This window comes from Lynx rufus, unplaced genomic scaffold, assembly GCF_022079265.1.
Source record: "Lynx rufus isolate CCGP_SWC_20201006 ecotype Redwood Valley unplaced genomic scaffold, mLynRuf1.p SCAF_12, whole genome shotgun sequence".
Classification (NCBI taxonomy): domain Eukaryota; kingdom Metazoa; phylum Chordata; class Mammalia; order Carnivora; family Felidae; genus Lynx; species Lynx rufus.
Window position 1 is genome coordinate 49,934,946 of NW_025814826.1, and position 21,334 is coordinate 49,956,279.

At 38.6% G+C, this 21,334-nt stretch overlaps 1 non-coding gene across 1 annotated transcript; it reads left to right on the forward strand.

The window, feature by feature from the left end:
* Window positions 1-5,953: 5,953 nt before the first annotated feature.
* LOC124507962 (U6 spliceosomal RNA) lies at window positions 5,954-6,060 on the forward strand. The gene has a single exon (XR_006961177.1). It is a non-coding gene; the product is annotated as a U6 spliceosomal RNA (small nuclear RNA).
* The last annotated feature ends 15,274 nt before the right edge of the window (window positions 6,061-21,334 follow it).

Sequence of the window (21,334 nt, forward strand, 5' to 3'; positions counted from 1 at the left end):
ACCCAATAAGTGTCAATCTTTGGACTCTACACTCAAAGAGCAGAGGAGACAGGACAGAAATAATAATGACCAATGTAAGACAGTATTGTAACTCCTTAATTATTTTTAAAATGAAGCATGCCACGTGAGTGAATTTTCCAGGTAATCTAGGCAATATTTTTCAAGGTTCAGTACAATTTTGACTTTCACCATCTTTTGAGAGAAACCATATGGTATAACATCATATTATTTTCTGCATTTTTAACCAGATAACTTTGAACCTAATTTACCTTTGTTCAAGGGATGGAACATCTTGATTTTGCTCATGAATGTCCTTGGGACTTCTGTTGTTTCTTTGTCTCTTTCCTCTTAGTCTAAATCTCAATCATTACTTCCACCATGTTTTGAGATCCTTTCTTTCTCTTCTCTTTCTTGTTTTTTAATTTTCTTTTCTGTCTGCTGGTGCTAATCTTTCTGGCCTAAAACGCCAAATAAGCGAACAAGTTAAAACTGTGGCAAAGGTCTTGTGTCCACGTAGTAAAGTACAAGTTTTAATAAGGGTGCTATTTACTCTTTGTTGCCTGAGCCCACCCCTTTTCCCATTTACTTCAATTGTGGATGTTTTCAGGGTAGAGGGGGAAGCGTTTTAGCCAGAGACAGACTGCTGTCCAGATAAGCGAATGTGATACTACAGTTCTTCAAGAATGGCAAGTATGTCAAGGACAGATGGAGTTAGTAAAGGCTGGGTGCTCGGGGCTGGAGCCAGGCCTCGGGGAAGAATTAGATGGGGAATGGATTCAGACGAGGAGGCCAGGAGACACAGCCTAAGCAGAAGGAGCTAAGTGCCAGAGGAAAGAGAGATGGGCGGCCACACACTGAGCATCTACTGCAACCTGGCTATTGCGTTTAATCCTCAAAGTATGTTATGTAGGCATTGTGCTACTTATGTGCTTCCATCCCAAGTTCTCCCCCCGTCCTTCTCTCCCCTTCTCCTCAGTCCTCTAGCTGCCCCCTGGGTTGGGTTCATGCAAGGCAGTGACATGCGAGTGGAAGATGAGAGGAGAGTGAGGTCAGGGTATTTACTCCTCTGGGTCACTCTGGGTTGGCTGCACCCCTCTCCCAAGACATGCAGCTTCTGTTAGGCACTCTTCTGCACACAGCTAGTGCCCCAGAACGCTGCCCTCCCTTCAGGCTGAGTGTCATAATTGCTCCACGCTGCAGATTCCCCTAAATGCTGCCCATACCTTTGTGAATAGTTCTTGTATGAAATTTGCATCAGGGGCACCTGGGTGGCTCAGTTGGTTGAGCTTCTGACTTTGGCTCAGGTCACGATCTCATGGTTCATGGGTCCAAGGCCTACGTTGGGCTCTGAGCTGACAGTGAAGAGCCTGCTTTGGATTCTTTGTCTCCCTTGTTCTTTGCCCCTCCCAGGCTTGTGTTCTCACTCTTTCTAAAATAAACAATAAGGGGCACCTGGATGGCTCAGTTGGTTAAGCGTCTGGCTTCGGCTCAGGTCATGATCTCCCGGTCTGTGGGTTCGAGCCCCATGTCGGGCTCTGTGCTGACCGCTCAGAGCCTAGAGCCTGTTTCAGATTCTGTGTCTCCCTCTCTCTCTGACCCTCCCCCATTCATGCTCTGTCTCTCTCTGTCTCAAAAATAAATAAACATTAAAAAAATTTTTTAAATAAACAAAAAAAATTTTTTTTAATTCTCATCAATTACCAAATTTGGGATGTCATCCGTATCCTGCTATTACCCTGAGTGACCCATACACTCTGTTTTCATTCTCCTTTCGTAAATGGGATAAATGAATTTTAGATTTTTATGTAATGTGCCCATAGTCACACAGCTAGAAATAGCTGGCTGTGAGATTTGAAGTCAGCTCTGTCCACTGCCTATGTCCTTCGCATGACGCCAGTCTGTTTGAGTATTCATGGGAAAAATTAAGGGACTAGTATCTTTAGTGGGGAGGGATCCCCACTGTGAGATGAAGAAAGAAAAAGTCATATTCTATAAACAGTTAATTGGCTGCCTAACCTGGGCAAGATGCTGTAACGACAGGATCACAGGACATTAAACCTGGAATGGTCCTTATCTGTAAATAGTTTTCATGCTGTGCTCACTGGAGCCCTAGCAGTTCCTCACAGAAGCCTCTGAGATTCCATGAGGAACAGACACTAGGCTGGCCTTAGGCAGTCTTGTGTGCTTCATGGAGGGCAGATATACTTTCATCGGCTCTAGTTTTCCTCTGTGCTCACTGAATGAAATCCTGAGAGAGAAGGTTCGGAAGCTTTCCTTGGTTTCTTCTTTACAATGAGGCTGTCGAATTCCGTAAGACGGCTGGTGCTATTACTCAGATGGCACATAGGAAATACCTGGCTATAAATGCATGTACATGTCCTTCATATTTTCATTCTTTTTGAGTACATCCAGAGAGGAAAATTCAGTTTAGGGTGTGAAGTTTTTCCATTTCATCTCTGATTCAGTAGAGATAAATTAACCATGAATACTCCTTTACGTGTGGCTTTGGTCTGAACAACTGAAGCAATTGGAGGGCAGAGAAGACAGACATGAGCTCTACTCTGAGCCCCGGCAGGCAAACATACGCCTTCTCTGGTCATATTCTGGTGTAGCCACCTTGCCTCATGTTAATGAACACATGGTCAAATGATTGGTCCGTGAAATATAGGCCCTTACTCATTTATAAACAGCTTCTCCTAGTGGCCCTTCACCACTTGAGTAACATCCTGTACTCTTAGGCTTTGCAAGGCACATCCTGAGCTGGAAAAGTTTTGCTAGGCATTCATCTTGAGCAGGGTTTCTCCAACAATAATGTTTGAGAGCCACTGATCTGGAGAGGTAGGTGGGGGGTATACTGCATGTATACATGTACACTCTGTTGTGTGTGCACCCAAACACCCCTACACACACACTACATCCACCCCTCCATAGTGTAGCGTCAGTCACTAAATACTTCAGTATACCAAGTCAGTGGTTCAAGTCAGCTTGGCTGCAAAGTAGACTCACCAAGGGGGCTTTAAACATTTCTTAATTTTTTTAAAGGTTATTTATTTTTGAGAGACAGAAAGAGCATGAGTGGGGAGGAGCAGAGAGAGAGAGGGAGACACAGAATCCAAACCAGGCTCCAGGCTCTGAGCTGTCAGCACAGAGCCCAACCTGGGGCTCAAAATCATGAACTTGAGATCATGACCTGAGCCGAAGTCAGATGCTTAACCAAGTGAGCCACCCAGGTGCCCCAAGGAGGCTTTAAACATTTCTAATGCTTAAGTGACATCCCAAACGATTTAAAAAAAATTTTTTTTAATGTTTATTTATTTTTGAGACAGAGGGAGGCAGAGCATGAACGGGGGAGGGTCAGAGAGAGAGGGAGACACAGAAGCGGAAGCAGGCTCCAGGCTCTGGGCCATCATCAGCCCAGAGCCCGACGCGGGGCTCGAACTCACGGACCGTGAGATCATGACCTGAGCTGAAGTCGGACGCTTAACCAACTGAGCCACCCAGGCGCCCCGCCAAACGATTTAAATCAGAAACTCTGAGAGTGATACTCCAGGTTATTCTAAGTTGCAGCCAAGTTTGAAAACCAGTGTACGAGATTAGATGTTTCTTATGATGAGGTGCCCTTGGAATCCATTTAGTTTTTAAAAATAAAAGATTTAAAACTTAAAAAAAAAATACAACATTTTGGGGGTGCCTGGGTAGCTCAGTAGGTTAAGAGTCTGACTCTTGATTTTGGCTCAGATCATGATCTCCAGGTTTGGGAGTTCAAGCCCCTCATTGGACCTCTGCTGTCACAATGGAGCCCAATTTAGATCCTCTGTCCCTCTCTCTCTCTGCCCCTCCCCCTCTCATGCTTGCTTGCTTTCTCTCTCTCTCTCTCTCTCTCTCTCTTCCCCCCCTCAAAAATAAATAAATATTTTTAATATTTCTAAAAAACACTATCTTAAAATAAAACATTTATTTTTATAAAATGTCTAATTTCATACATGCTTCCTTCTGCCTCTGGCTATGATGGGGTCACTGGGATGGGAGCACCCTCTGACAGAAAACAATGAGAAATCTGGATGAAATGTACGGGGTAACTGTTTCTGCACATTAGACAATAGGCGGTGCAGGACCGTGATTCACAAGAGAAAGGAAATAAACAAGGTGGACTTTCTGTGCATCTGGACTTTCTGTCTGGAGGCACTTTTCAGACTGCAGTGAAGGAAGGAGACAGAGGCTGGAATTTTGGAAGAGCGAGGCGTCTGGGATTTGAGGGTCAGAGTACCAGACAGGAGGGAACTGTGCAGAGAAAGAGCTCCAAAATCTGCATAAAGGTCCCCTTGAGTATGGTGTTGAATTCTAAACCACAGATGTGACGGGTGAGAGTCCGTGAGTCTGACTGGGCAAAGAACAACCACACAACTGTAAATTGAGGAGTTCCTGGAACACACACAAGGCTGGGAGATGTCTGAGGTTTGGTCAACCAGAGTAAAGAGTCCTTATTGAAGCCCCATAGGATTCAGTGGTGACAGTGGAGGGTCATGCCTTACAAGAGAAAATAAACTAGTCAAGGACACTCAAAACCTGCCCTAAAAAAAGCTCCTAAGAAAACTTTGAAAAGCTCAGGCTGAATAACAAGTAATTTAAGTGCCTGCCCAAATAAAATCCAATACTTTTTAAAGGAACATATATTTTTAAAAAATGTCCAGCACTCAACATTGTAAAATGCACAATGTCCAGGATCTAATGAAAGAAAAAATACTGGACATATGAAGAAGTAGAAAAAAATGCAACTGACTCCAAGGAGAAACAGCAATCACCATAAACAAGATAAGCAATGACAAAGGTAATGACATTAGTAGACAAGGATCTGAAAACAGCAAATATAAATACCTTCAAGGATTTAAAGGGAAACACAAGCCTAATGAGGAAAAAAATGAAGGATTTAAAAAATGGAATTTCTAGAAATGAAACAATATCCAAAATTTCACTGGGAGGATTAACGACTGATTAGACACAAAGAAGGAAACAACAACGAGAGCAACAACACTGAATTTGAAAGCACAGCAATGGGAACAATGTCGACTGAAGCATAGAGGGTAAAAAGACCAAATGAACAGAGCTTTAGTGTCCAGGGGACAATATGAAGTGTCAAGATACGTACAAATAGAGTTTTATAAAAAGGGGAGAAGAAAAAAAGGAAATTACTTGAACCCCTCCCACCCCCGGCAACATTCTTTGCAAATTTGAGGAAAAATGTCAATCCATGTATTCAAGATGCTCAACAGAACCCCAAGCAGGTAGAGCAAGGAAAACCTCAAACATAATAAAAGTTTTGAAAACCTGGGATAAAAAGTAAATCTTAAAAGCAGCCAGAGAAAAGAAATACACATTACATACAGAGTAAAAGATAAGAATCTGTGGATTTCTAATCAGAAACAATGTAGGCCAGAAGACAATAGAATGACATCTTCAAAGTGCTAAAAGAACAAAAGCCATCAACCCTGAATTCTCTATTCAGTAAAATAACTTTAAAAATAAAAGAAAGGCACCTGGCAGGCTTAGTCAGTGGAGCATATGACTTTTGATTTTGGGATGTAAGTTTGAGTCCCGTGTTAGGTGTAGAGGACTACTTAAAATCTTTATTTTTTTTTTAATTTTTTTTAACGTTTATTTATTATTGAGAGACAGACACAGAGTGTGAGCAGGAGAGGGGGCAGAGAGAGGGGGGGACACAGAATCCGAAGCAGGCTCCAGGTTCTGAGCTGTCAGCACAGAGCCCAACGTGGGGCTAGAACTCACAAAGTATGAGATCATGACCTGAGCTGAAGTTGGTTGTCTAACCAACTGAGCCACCCAGGCGCCCCTACTTAAAATCCTTTTTTAAAAAAAGAAATAAAGACTTTTTCAGATGAACATAGTCTGAGAGAATTCATCATTAGAAAATCTGTGCTATAGAAAATATTAAAGAGTGCTCGCTTCGGCAGCACATATACTAAAATTGGAACGATACAGAGAAGATTAGCATGGCCCCTGCACAAGGGTGACACACAAATTCGTGAAGCGTTCCATATTTAAAAAAAATATATTAAAGAACACCGGACATGGTAAATATACATAAAAAACTCTTGGTCTTAACAACATGAATAAATACATAAAAGTTACTAATGAGATATACCACTCTTTCTTCAATACTACGTCTTTGAAATCCATGTGTGTTTTGAATTTACATCGCAATTCAATTTGTGTTAATCACATTTTTTAATGCTTATTTAGTTTTGTATATATAGAGAGAGACAGAGACAGAATGTGAGTGGGGGAGGGACAGGCAGAGAGGGAGACACAGAATCCGAAGCAGGCTCCAGGCTCTGAGCTGTCAGCACAGACCCCAACTTGGGGCTCAAAAGCTGTGAGATCATGATCTGAACTGAAGTCGGATATTCAACCGACTGAGCCACCCAGGCACCTCTGTGCTAATCATATTTTAAAAACTCAATAGCCATATGTGGCTAAGGGTTACTGCATTGAGCAGAGTGGCTCAGGCTCAGGAAATGGTTTATTTCCTCATTTACTTACTGTCATCTGAAAATAATGCATTTGTTTACTTTCTGTCTCACCCTGTTAGAATGTAAGCTCTAAGAGAGAAAGGACATTGTCTTGTTCACGTTGTATGTCCAGTGGCTAAGATAGAACGCAGAACCTAGTACATGGTAGGTACTACCATTTGTTTCTTGAATGAAAATTGTTTCAAAGGAGAAGACGTGGATACTACACACAGCAGACAGGGGTTTCAGGAAATGTATTCTAAGAACAAAAATGGCCCTTAGAGGAGGTTCAGTGAGTACAGACTTTGAAATTTGATGAATATGGGCTTGTGACACTTTAGGCTTTTCATAAACCTCGATGCAGGGATGTCCAGAGTGGATGGGGTACGGGAACAGTGGGAGAGTATTTTATCTGTGACATAGTTTTAAATTGCCAGGGCATGATGATAACAAAAAGTCTTACTTATCTTCTAAAAGAAAAGGAAAAAAAAAAGCCCACATACAATGAGCCCTCTCATTGCCTGCCCCTGCAGCTCTCACTGCCTCACCCCTGGGGTATGTCATTGTCACTGTGAACTTGCGTTTTCTCATCTTTAAAGTTATTTTTGTCATTTTACTTAGCAAATATATTTATAGCCCTTAGTATGTGCCCGGCATATTCTCAATGCTTTAATATAAATCGTTTAATCCTAGCAACAATCTTGGGAGGAAAGTTTTTGTTGTTTTTTTTTTTATTCCCATTTTACAGATGATGAGACCAGAGCCCAAGTTTACACATTTGAAAAGAAGCAGAACCAGGTTTTTAACTCAGGGAATCTGACTCCAGAGAACATACTATGTTGCCTCTCAATAATATGACCTACTGTACAAGGTTGGAGATACTGTGTGCAAAGTGGCCAGCTCATAACAAATATTCAAGAGCTACTAGACAGGGCTGTTCTCATTATTGCTAGTAATATTATTTTTATCAATTGGTAATCTGAAATCACAGAGAGGTTAACTGACTCCTCCAAATGTACCTCACTACTCAGAAGTAGAGGGGGCTTAAAGCATAACCTGCTGATTCCCAGTCAGGCCAAGTCCACAAATATCCACTGTCAACCCTTGTGGGAAACTTTTTAAAAAGAAACAACCACTGGAGAAATAAGAAAAGTGTTGACATTTTAATTTAATAAAAGACAAGCTTGCTTTTTTTCTCCTATGGCTTGCAGGCTCAGTTTATCTGATGCTGGGAGTTCCCTAAAACCCTCCAGAGGGATTTTTACAAAGAGAATGTTCCAAAAGCATTCTCCCTTCAGCTCCTTATCCACAGAACAAGAATAGTATTTAGCAGTCTAAGGCTATGATATATCATGATTTTTTTTCTCTTTTTCCTATATTTTAAAATCATGACTTAAACTTTCAAAAATGTTTACCTTAGGGTATAATTCAGACAAAGAAGTACACCAATTTTAGGTGTGCAATTCAAAGGATTTTGACATGGGTACATAGCCATATTACTAGCACCCAGATCAAGAAAGAATATTTTCAGCACTCCAGAAGGCTCTCTTGTAATCCCTTCCAAACAATATTCTCCACCAAAGATAGCACCATTCTGGCTTCTACCAACTTACACCCATTTTGCCTATTTTTAACTCACTTTTGAATGGAATTTAGGGTCTGACTTTTTTTTTGTTCAACATTGTTTATGACGTTTATTTATATTGTTGTGAGTAGCAGTCATTTTTTATTGATAAATAGTATTTCATTTTGTGGGTACACTATAATTTCTCTCTATTTTTAAAAATTTTTTTTAATGTTTAGTTATTTTTGAGAGAGAGAGAGAGACAGAACACAAGTGGGGGAGGGGCAGAGAGAGAGGGAGACACAGAATCCAAATCAGTCTCCAGGCTCTGAGCTGTCAGCACAGAGCCTGACATGGGGCTGGAAGTCACTAACCACGAGATCATGACCTGAGCCAGAGTCGGACGCTCAACTAAGACACCTGGCACCCCACTCCATATTTGTTTTTAGACATTTCATGAATTTCTTGTTTGGGGATATTATGAATAAAGCATCTATGAGATTCTTATGTATTTTATTTGATGGACAGAAGAGCTTATTTTTATGACATACAAACTTACACATGAAACCACAGGGTCATCAGGTATGTTTATCTTCAAGGTTAATAGGTGTTTTTAAAGAATTTTCCAAAGCCATTGTGCCAATTTGGTACAATTCCCACAGGAGTGTTTGAGAGTTATAGTTGCTCTGTATCCTCAATGACACTTGGTATTGTTACCTTGACTCTTAAGAATAATCTGTATTTTTTTTAACATTTATTCATTTTAGAGAGAGTGTGAGTGGAGGAGGGGCAGAGAGAGAGAGGGAGGCAAAGAACCTGAAGCAGGCTCTAGGCTCTGAGCTGTCTGCACAGAGCCTGACGCGGGGCTCTAACCCACAAACCGTGAGATCATGACCCAAGACGAGGTCAGGACGCTCAACCGACTGAGCCACCCAGGTGCCCCAAATATTCTATATTTTGAATACGGTTTAATTATCATACCATGTGTCATTATTTGTAACTTGTTAATTAGCCAAGGATTACATTTTTCATAGTCAAGACAATTCCATTGACAATTAAATTTCAACAAAAATTTTCTATTGATAAATCACTACCACTGTGGGTGCTTTATTTCTGCACTTTAAAAAAAATCAACATGATTGAAGTGTAATTCACACACAATAAAATTCAGTAATTTATATGTAAGAATTGTTGAGTTTTGATAATAGTTGTGTAACCTCTATGGTAATCAGGATATTTTCATCACCCTAAAAAGTTCCTCTATGACCTTCAAAGTCAATCTCTTCTTCCTGACTCCTGGTTCTTGGTAACAATTGATCTGCTTTCTTCTACTATAATTTTGGGTTTTCTATAATTTTACATGAGTGAAATTTTGTAGTATGTAGTATTTTTTGTCTGGATGCTTTTAGCAAAATGTTCTTGAGATTTATTCTTGTTATTGCTTCTATCAGCAATTCATTCCTTTTTATTGCTGAGTTGTATTTCATTATACGTATATACAGGTTTCTACCACTATCTAGAAGCAGAGCATTTCTATGAGAACTTCTGTAAACCCAAATGGCACAAAGCAGAGAAGGAATTACCATTAATCTATATGGAAAACAAAACAAAAAACAAAATTGATAATTCTCAGATCCAAAAAATCATCTCTCAGACTTTTCCGATACCTTAGGACACATCTTGCTAATGGATGCACGAAATAAACCGAGATTAAGCACAGATGCTCACCTGACACAGGTCAGAGCTCAGGTGGCTTGAAGTCGAGATGCCGCGGCTCCATCTGGCTGCCGCAAAACCAACACCGAACGCTGTTTTCGCTTTTCGCCTTTTGTCGTAAAAGCGAACAGCTTTGGATTTCTTTCAGTTAGCGAAATCAGGTAATAATGCAGGGGGTTCGTAAAAACAAAGTGTTATAATGCAAATTTTTGAAAAGCGGGACATACTTATATCACAATTCGTGTGGTTTTTCAAATATTGATGAAAATTTAGATTCTTTCCAGTTTGGGAGTGTTATGAATAAATTGGCTTTTGAGTACAGGTGTAAACTTAATGTTCCCATATTTTTTGGGAAAATACCTACGAATGGAATCTCTGGGACTCTGGTAAGGATATGTATAACTTTTAAAGGAACTGTTGCTGTTTTTCTGTATGCATTCTCAGGAACAAGGTAGGAGAGCTCCCATTGTTCTATATACTTGTCAGTAATTGGTATTGTCAATATTTTTAATTCTGGCCATTCTATTGAGTGTGTAATGATATCTCATTGTGGTTTAGTTAGCATTTCTGTAATGATGTATGATAAGCGTATGTTCATAGGCTCATTTGCCGTTTGCATGCTTTATTTTGGTACGCTGTAGTCTTTTTTTTTTTATTTTAATATATGAAGTTTGTCAAATTGGTTTCCATACAACACCCAGTGCTCATCCCAAAAGATGCCCTCTTGAATACCCATCACCCACCCTCCCTCTTTTGTCTCTATATTTTTGAGTCAGGTTATCTGTCTTCTCATTATTGTATTGTAAGAATTCTTTTTCGGTAACAGTGTATTTTAAAGAGCAAAAGTTTAAATTTCAATGAAGTCAAACTTGTTAATTTTTTCTTTTATATCCCATGTTGTTGGGTCCTATTTATTAAATCTATTTAGTTTTTGCTGAATTCGGGGTTGCTAAGCTTTTATTGCTTTTTTCTTAAAGCTTGATAGTTTTAGCTTTTACATTTAAGTCTGTGATTCATTAGAGTAAATTTGCACATGTGGTATAATTCAAGCGTTGAGGTTCATTTATTTGCTTTTAGCATTTGGATATTCAATTGTTCAAACATTATGTCTTGACAATATTATCTTTCCACATTGAATTGCCTTGGTATCTTTCTTAAAATTAATTTACCATATAGATGCATGGTTTTATTTCTGGGGTCTGTATTAGATGCTATTGATCGATATATCCATCTTTACACCAACACCACTCTGCTTTGATTACTGTACCTTGGATGTGAGCTTTAAAGTCAGGTTGTGCAAATCCTCACTTTGTTCTTTGTCAGAATTTTGGGTTATACTGGTTCCTTTGTCATTTCATTTAGAATAGGTTTTCTGGTTTTTACAAAAGTGACTACTGGAATTTTGAATGCAATTGCATTGAATTTATAGATTGGGGAGAATTGACATCTTAATTAGTCTTCTAATCTATGGTCTGTCTCTCCATTTATTTAGATCTTTAATTTCTCTCAGCAATATTTTGTCACTTTTAGCTTACAAGTCTTGCATATTTTTTCTTTTTTTATTAAGCAATTTTTTTGTTTATTTGTTTATTTTGAGAGAGAGAGAGAGAGAGAGAGAGAGAGAGAGAAGACGAGTGGGGGAGGGGCAGAGAGAGGGAGAGAGAGAATCCCAAGCAGGCTCTGTGCTGCCAGCACAGAGCCCAATGCAGGGCTTGAACCCATGAACTGTGAGATCATGATCTGAGCTGAAACCCAAGAGTTGGGTGCTTAACTGACTGAGCCAAGTTTTTCATATTTTTTCATAAATTGAGTTCTATTTTTTTCCTATTTTTGTGGTTTTGTAAATGGTTTATTATAAAAGTTTCAATTATAATAGGATATAAGATATATAATTGATTTTCTGTGTTGACCTTATTATCTATCATCTTGCCATACTCACTTAATATCTTTTTTTTGGTATATTATATATAGACAATTATGTGCCCTGCGAATAAGGAAAATTTCCCTTTTTCCTTTCGAATCTCTAGGAATTCTGTTTTTGTTTCTTGCTTTACTACATAAGCTAGCATGAGCAGTACAATGTTGAATAGATGTAGTGAGGGAAGGTATTTTTGCCTTGTTCCAGTCTTCAGGGTAAAGCATGAAAGATGATGTTAGTTGTAGGTTTTTTATTATTTTAGGGAATTTTCCTTCTATTCATAGTTTGCTGAGAGTTTAATTTTTTTTAGTCACGAATAAGAGTTGAATTTTGTCAAATGCTTTTTTTGCATGTATTGAGATGTTTTCCTTTCATTTACTGATAGGATGAATTACATTAATTTTCAAATGTTAAATCAGTTTTGCATTCCTGGAAGAAATATTTGGTCATACTGATGTACTGATGAATTTGGTTTGTTAAAAAAATTTTAAGGAATGTTTGCATCAATATTATTACTTTTAATATGTGTTGGGTCTTTAGGGATATTCTTATTTTTATTACTGATATTGGCAATTTGTGTCCTTTCTTTTTTCTTGGTCAATCTGGCTAAAGGTTTATCAATTTCACTGATCCAATTTTGAGTTCTTTGATGGTCTCTATTGTTTTTATATTATCTTTTTCACTGAGTTTTTTAAAATGCCCTTAATTATTTTCTGCTCCACTAAATTTGGGATTAATTAGTTCTTTTTCTTCCTAATTATTAAGGTGGAAACTTAGATCATTGATTTGAGGCCTTTTTTCTTCCTCTTTTAGCATTTGAAGTGTAAATTTTCCCCTGAGCACTGTGTTAACAGCATGCACATATATTGATATGCTGTATTTTTATTCTCAGTTCAAAATTCTTTCTAATTTTCCTTTTGAATTCTTCTTTGGCTCATGGGTTGTTTACAAGTGTGATGTTTGGGGATGCCTGGGTAGTTCAGTCAGTTAAGCCTCCGACTTCGGCTTAGGTCATGATCTCATGGTTTGTGGGTTAGAGCCCGACGTCAGGCTCTGCTGATAGCTCAGAGCCTGGAGCCTGCCTCAGATTCTGTGTCTCCCTCTCTCTGTCTCTGCACCTCCCCCTTCATGCTGTCTGTGTGTGTGTCTCCCTCTCTCTCAAAATAAACAATAAACATTAAACAAATTAAAAAAAAAAGAAGTGTGATGTTTGATTTCCAAATATTTGGGAATTTTTCAGATATCAGTCAGTTATTGATTTCCAGTTTAATTTGTTGTGCTTGGGGAATGCAATTTATATGGCTTCAATAGTGACAAAGCTGTTGAGACTTCTATTTGGGTCCATCATATGGTCTATATTCGTCAGTGTTCCATGTTTACTTGCACAGCATGTGTACTATGGTTTTGTTGGTTGGAGTGTGAATAACTCCCTGTTAAGACCAGTATACTGTTGAGTCTTCTACAGCCTTTTGATTTTGTGTACTTCTTCTATCAAACATTGAAAAAGATGATAAAATCTCCACCTATAATTGTGGATTTGTTTGTTTATGCTTTCTGTATAACGGTTTGTCTTTAATGTACATTGAGACTGTTATTAGGTATATACACATTTAGAATTATTATGCCCTCTTGACAAATTGGTTCATGTATCATTAGATAATGTCCCTTTATATTACTAATATTATTCCTTGTTCTGAAATATTAATATAGTAATTTTTAATATAGTTGTTTCAGCTTCCCAGATTAGTGTTTGTGTGACATATCTTTTTACATCCTTTTATTCTTTTTACCTATCTATGTTTATGTTTAAAGGTTTCTTATAGACAACATAGGATTGGATCATGCTTGTTTTTTCAAAGTTTTTTTAAATGTTTATTTATTTTTGAGACAGAGAGACAGAGCATGAGTAGGGGAGGGGAAGAGAGAGGGGGAGACAGAATCTGAAGCAGGCTCCAGGCTCTGAGCTGTCAGCACAGAGCCTGATGCAGGGTTTGAACTCACAAATCGAACTCACATGACCTGAGATGAAGTCGGACACTTAACTTACTGAACCACCCAGGCATTAAGGATCATGCTTTTTAAAAATACAATCTGACCATCTTTTCTTTTTAGAGAGGGACAGTATTTATGTTTCATGTGATTATTGAGATAGTTGGATTTAAATCTACTGTGCTACTATTTGTTTTTTCTCTGCCCCATCTTTTCTTTGTTGTTTTTTACATCTTTTCTTGCCTAAAAATTATTTTACATGATTTTTATCATATTTCCATCCATTGACTTATTAGATACATCTTTTTGTTTTGTATTTTTATTAGTGTTTTATTAGTAGTCCACTTTTCTGGTAGTTTGGAATAAGGGTGAAGGCAACACATAAGGGCTACAGATCTATGGATCAAGTTCTTATTTATTATAATATTCATATTTGGAAACAATTAAAATGATTCTACATAATATTATATTATTTCCTAAACCATGCAAAAATGACACCAGGAAGTAAGGACAGAATGGTTTAAGGCTATTGGGGTGGGGGCCAGCCCTCTTATAGCTATATGTCATCCTGCATAATCAGTACTTATAAATGTGTACTTAGGTTTGCCTTAGCATCGCTGCTCTTGGCCTTTATTTGTTCCTAAAATGAGAAATTGTGGTTATTTCAGCTCAGAAAGGTCCCAGTTCAGTATCTCTTGGGCTTTGCTTCTATTTCTTTAACATCTTCAGGTGATCCAGTCTCTGAGGTGTTGCTTCACAATTATTCCAAACACAGATAGATTGTACTTGTATCGCACTTTCCCAATAACTATTTGAAGTTAATAGTAGATACCATCTTTCCGTGATAAAGTCATTGTTAACATACCAGAATCTACCAGACCCGAGGGGGATACCCTTGGCATTTCTGCTTTAAATGTTGTGTCCTTTTTGGAGGCTGTCCCATGTCATTCTCTTTCAGACAATGTTTCTAGCCCTTAAACAATTTGCAGTGAAGGTATCCCTAATGCTTTGTTATGTTCCATTCCCATAGATCCATTACCCGCTCTTAACAGGCTGCTCGTTGGGACCCCACCCAAGGTTGAGGTACTGCTAGCATTGGGCTCCTTACCATAATTTCTTGGTTTCCTTTAACCCTCCCTCACCTCTGGAAATAGCCTCTTCATTAAATTCTTTTCAGTTAAGCTCTTTGAGCCTGGCTGGCCTTTGACTGATACAACAAACATGCTCAAATATCAGTGAGAGTTCAAGCTTTATCACGCTGGAACCATCATCCGAATTTCTTCTTTTAAAAAAAAACATACAAAAGTCATCTGGTCTTCAAGGATGGGTGGACACTTCCAAGTGCCACTTTATAATTCAGCCTTTACATTCAGTATAGATTTTCTCAAGTGAAATCTGAAATTTTGTTCCTCTTCTCCAACCCTCACACCATGGGAACAAAGAGAAAGTTCAAGGACTTGGATTAACTCACATGTCAACCTTTCTCTGTGTCTGGATTCCTTATAGAGTAATTCAAAGTGTTGTTTGTGCAAATTGAGTGAGATATCATTTGCAATGTACTTGGCACAGTACCTTGAATATGGTTTCTATTCAAAAAATCTTTGAACTCAAAACCCTGATGATTTTATTCTATTCTATCTTGACCTTCATTTAGTTTTGGTTATATTCTACAGTTTTCTTTCTTCTCAATAGCTTCTGTAATCACATTGCTTGCTTGCACTCATAATTTTTAGATATGCCTTTATAAACCTAAGATTTCTCTCCTTTGGGAAATAACATAAAGTGTTCAACATGTATTTCCTAATTTTGTCCTTCCTTTGCTTGTCCATTTGATTGCAAAATGCAGTATTCAAGCAAACTTCCACTGTGTTCTGGGGGAGTTTGTTTGAGTACTTTTGACTAACAAAGAGGGGTAATTATTACAGACTATTTTTTTTCTTATTTAATTACCTCAGTTTTGGGGGCTATTATCTGTCATTGATTGTGAGTTCACACTGCTTAAATACAAAGGTCTGCTTTATTTTGTTCATTTTCCCTGCTATTGTCTTCAGTAATACTATATTCCTTTCATTATCATTGGATATATACATATTTGAAGTTATTTTGCATTTCAGCTCTTGAATGTTTAAAATGGAAATGCAGGCAAAATGAAGGGAAAATTTAGTGCCCTCCAATCTAGGGAAATTAACTCTGAGTTACTAGATGATACCAATGACTAGATTAGGCTGTAGGAGAATAAAATTTCAGAATCACTGAATATAAAAATGGACACTCCAGGGCTCTTAATACTTGCAGAAGGTGAAATCAAAGATGTAGTTTCAAATTAATTATTTTTTCTTGTTATAAGCAACATATACTTATTGCAGAAAAGATCTTAAAATATTTATACATAAAGAAGAAAAACATAAATAAGACATTTCTTTTTATTGAAAACATTCAACATTGTCTCAAAATGTATATATAGACACATATTTTACAATTCACAAATGTGGTCCTATTGTATCTATTATTTTTCTAGTGTAGTTTTTGCCTTTTTGGTTCCCTCTTCTTTGCTTTCTTCATATACCCACCAAAATAATCCTTTTTAAAAACCTGATCTACACCCTTAATGAATTTTTTGTCCATATTTATATGATAAAACTATGTAGCAGTTATACACCTATTTTTAAAACTTAAATATATTGAACATTTAGTAAATATTAAAGATTGATATCAGTGGTTAATGTGAATTTTCGTATTTCATTCTGATGAAAATGCCCTATACATTTTTTTTTACCATATTTCCCCCCATTATATGGATGAAAAAATTTTAGGCACATAGAAGTTAAATGATTTCAGGGTGCCCGGGTGGCTCAGTTGGTTGAGCATCTGACTCTTGATTTTGGCTCATTTCATGATCTCATGGTCGTGATATCAAGCCCTGTGTCAGGCTCTGTGATGAGCGTGGAGCCTGCTTGAGATTCTCTCTCTCTCTCTCTCTCTCTCTCTCTCTCTGCTCCTCTCTCCCACTGCTCTCTCTCTTTAAAAAAAAAAAAAAAAAGGAGGAGCGCCTGGGTATCTCAGTCAGTTGAGCATCTGACTTAGCCTCAGGTCATGATCTCACAGTTCTTGGTTTTCAGCCCTGAATTGGGCTCTGGGCTGACAGCTCAGAGCCTGGAGCCTGCTTCAGATTCTGTGTCTCCCTCTCTCTCTGCCCCTCCCCCACTCATGCCCTGTCTCTCTGTCTCTCTTGGTTTCCGCTCGGGTCACGTTCTCGTGGTTTGTGAGTTTAAGCCCCACATCAGGCTCTGTGCTGGCAGAACGGGGCCTGCTTGGGATTATCTCTCTCCTTCTCTCTCTGTCCCTCCCCTGCTCACTCTCACTCTTGCTCTCTCTCAAAATAAATAAACTTAAAAAAATAGAAGGTGCTTAATATTTTAAAAGGTAAATAAAACATTTTTTTAAATTAAAAAAAGAAGTTAAGTGATTTGATCAAAGTTATTCAATAAGTGAAAGAACTGGAATTTGTATTTAGGTCATATGTATATATTAAAAATTTTTTTTAATGTTTTTTATTTATTTCTGAGAGAGAGACAGAGTGCAAGCAGAGGAGGGGCAGAGAGAGAGGAGACAGAATCTGAAGCAGGCTCCACGCAGAGCCCCACACAGGGCTCCAACTCATGAACCGCAAGATCATGACCTGAGCTGAAGTCAGATGCTTAACCAACTGAGCCACCCAGGCACCGTGCAATATTTTTAAAAGTAAAAAATATACACTACATAATGATCAAGAGCTTTATGTAAATATTTCTTGGATAGATACTTGTGATGCTACTCTATGCCAGGTACCACTCTAGGGAATGTCTTCTCTCTAATTCTCACATCTAATCCATCACCAAGTTCTACTAATTTCACTTCCCAAATATCTCTCAAGTCTTCCCTTTCTTTGCTTGTCCAACACCACCAATGTAATCCATGCCTCCTTTATCTGCCATCTAGGTTATGGCAATAGCCAGAATCCTAATAGACATCCTGACATCTGTTCCTGGATCCATCTACTCTGTCCTCTATTCTATAGTCAGACTGATCTTTCAGACAGAAAGTCTGATCCCATCATACCTCTGTGTGAAATCCTCCAATGACTATAGGGCAAGTATGCAAATATGAATATTTAGACTTTTACTTTCCAGTCTTCAACTAAGCTGATTTTTTTTCTCTTAGTGCTCCAATCACACTGAATTTCTTTCAGTTCCTTGAATCTGACTCTGAGGCCTTGACACATGCTGTTCCCTAAAATGGAGTACTTCCTCTCTGTCCATTAATTACCTCTCAATCTCAGACTTCACCTTAGTCATCATATCCTTCAGAATCAAGGAGGTCTTCCTTGCCCTGGGCATCTTGAATAGGTCAATCTTCTCATTAGAGGCTTCATCAAACCTAATTTTCCTTTGTAGTATTTGCCAGAGTTCAATTTTCTGTGTGACCATTTGATCAATGTCTGTTTCCCTCAGTAGGCTGTAAGAGACATGAACTCACACATCTGGTTTTGCTTTCTATTGATTGTAATTCTAGAACCAGTACTATCATACTACTTGTTGAATCAATGAGTGGTGGATATAGACACAATATATGTTCTCAAGAATTTTATAAAACAGGATGTAGACAGATAACAGAAATTATTATGTCTTGGGTTAGGTATTATGATAGAGTTTCTAGATGCTGTGGGAGCAAAGAAGAGGCCTCCCAACTGGGCTTGTAGGCACAAGGATACCTGAAAGAAGCAGCATGGAATCTTGGATAAGAAGTATGAGTAGCAGTTAGCCAGGTGCAGTTAATAGGTATGGGAGAGTGGTCTTGGAAAAAAGGAATATTATAGGCAAAGTGAACAAAATGAGCAAAGGTCACATGCTGTGAGACAGAGTGGATCACTTGAACTTAAAGGTTTTCAGGATGTCAAGAACATGGAGAGGAAAGAAAGGTAGCATTTGAAAGATGAAACTCATACAGGTAAGTAGGTATCATACTAATATGGAACCCAGAGACCATAATAAGGGTTTTGAAGCTTATTCTGAAGGCGATGGGATGGCACTGAAAGGGTTTTCAGTAGGGACATAACCTACATTTTAGAAACACCATGGTTGGGAGTGCCTCGGTGGCTCAGTTGGCTAAGCATCCAACTCTTGGTTTCAGCTCAGGTCATGATCTCACAGTTCGTGAGTTCAAGCCCTGCATCAGGCTCTGCACTGATAGTGCAGGGCCTGCTTGGGATTCTCCTTTTCTCCCTCTCTCTCTGCCCCTACCATGCTTGCATACACTCTCCCTCTCAAAATAAATAAACTTAAAAAAAAAAAAAAAGATTAAAAAAAAAGGAAATGCTATGGTTGTTGGGAGAAGACTGGAATGTGACATAACTGGGGCAGGAAAATTGGTTGTGAGACAGTTTTAGGAATCCTGGAAAGAAATAATGGTGGCCTGAAATAGGCTACTCTTAGTGGGGTAGAGAGATGCTGATGGACGTAAGAAATATTGAGGAGGTGGATGCTATATGCCATGGTGATTGAATGGATATTGAGAGTGAGAAGAAGGGGGAACCAAGGATTCTGTCTGAGTCTCTTACCTGGATGGTGGTGAGGCTGCCCATTGAGAAAGGGAGCTAAGGAGGAGCATGCTGGGTGTGGTAGAGTGGGGCATTATGGCTTTAGTATGGGAAATGTTTGGAAATGCTGCTGATAGGGGCAGCCTAGTGGAGATGTCTATGGGGCAGTTGGATGTAAGATTTTGGAGCTGAAAAGAGTGATCTGGGCAGAATGTGTAGACTCCATCTCTGACAGCACAGAGATGGTGATTGGATTAGTATGCTTGTGGGTAATGTGTAGAGTAGGAAGAGAAGCAGATCTCTATGAACACCCTCAGAATTAAGTAGATTTAAGGGGTGTCAGAGGAAGGGGATTCCCCAATGGGGAATTAACAAAGGCAGGCGCAAAACCTTGTAAAGTATGGTTTGACAACAACTGGAGCAAAGTGTGTTACAAGAAGGAGCTGTCCAAATTATCATGGACTGCTTAAAGGTCAAAGTCATAAAGAGTTCTAGTGATAAGGAGATAAGCAATGATTTTAATGAGGTTTTGGTTTGGTTTTTTGTTTGGTTAGTTGTTTGTCTTTTTAGTGGAGGAGAAGGGATCTAATTCTCATTGTGAGGGGAAGGGCACAGTAGGTAAATTCAGGAAACAGGAGAGAACTGATTCCATTAAAAAGTTTTTCTATGAACAGGAAGCGGAGTAGCATGAGGTGATGATTTTCTTAACCACAAATATCTGACCATTTTAAAATGCCATTGGGAAGGAAGAAAGGGAGAGAGGAGGAGGAGACAGAGGGAGAGACAGTGAGCAAGCCTGAAGATAAAGAAATCTGAAGGGATAATAAAAAGAGCAAGAAACGGGAAATACAGTGGGCAGTACCATTGTGCACGCATATGGGGAAGTTAGTCTTAAAACAAGATGAATGAAAATCTCAGTGTAACCGCATGGAAGGACAGGGTAGATCAGCATGCAGGTGAGTTTGCGTGTTTGGTGAAAAAGCTTGAAAATATCTAATTGTTTTATTTTCTCCATGAATAAGGAGATAAATTTATCTTGCTGAATATGAAGAGAGATGGGGAGTTTGGGAGTTTCATATAATATAAGTAGTTTGACAGAACTACTAGGGAGAAAAGAAAAGACTGATGACTTGGAAATATTTTTTTTTTAATTTAAATCCAAGTTAGTTAACATATAGCGTAATAATGATTTCAGGAATAGCATTCAGTGATTCATCACTTACGTAGGACACCCAGTGCTCATCCCAATAAGCACCCTCCTTAATGCCCATCATCCATTTAGCCCATCCCCACTCCCACAACCCCTCCATCAATCCTCATTTTTTTCTCTATATTTGAGAGTCTTTTATGGCTGGTCTCCCTCTCTGTTTTTATCTTATTTTTGCTTCCCTTCCCCTATGTTCCATCTGTTTTGTTTCTTTAATTCCACAGTTGAGTGAAGTCATATGACATTTGTCTTTTGTCTCTCTGACTTACTTCCCTTATCATAATACACTCTAGTTACATTGGAAATCTCTTCTAATTCATTTTTAATGACTGCAGAGTATTCTGTTTTGTGGACATGAAAATAATTACTTAAGCAATGCTTTGCTATTGGATAATTAGTTTGAGCTTCCCGAGACATGATCAGTCATTGTCATGGCTAGTATCGATAAACTTATTCAAAAATGCTTGTTAAGTGTCTGCTATGTGCAACATGATGTATACACTGAGAAGCACAACATGACTAAATAATAAGCTTCATTTAAAAAAAATTTTTTTTAATGTTTGTTTATTTTTGAGACAGAGGGAAACAGAGCACGAGTGGGGAAGGGGCAGAGAGAGAGGGAGACACAGAATCTGAAACAGGCTCCAGGCTCTGAGCTGTCAGCACAGAGCCGGATGTGGGGTTCGAACCTGCGAACCGTGAGATCATGACCCAAGCCGAAGTCGGATGCTTAACCGATTGAGTCACCCAGGCGCCCCAATAATAAGCTTCTAAGTTAAGAGGAAATAGCACTACTCGCTGTAAATAAAGGCATAATGTGGTAAGTTCCAGAAATGAT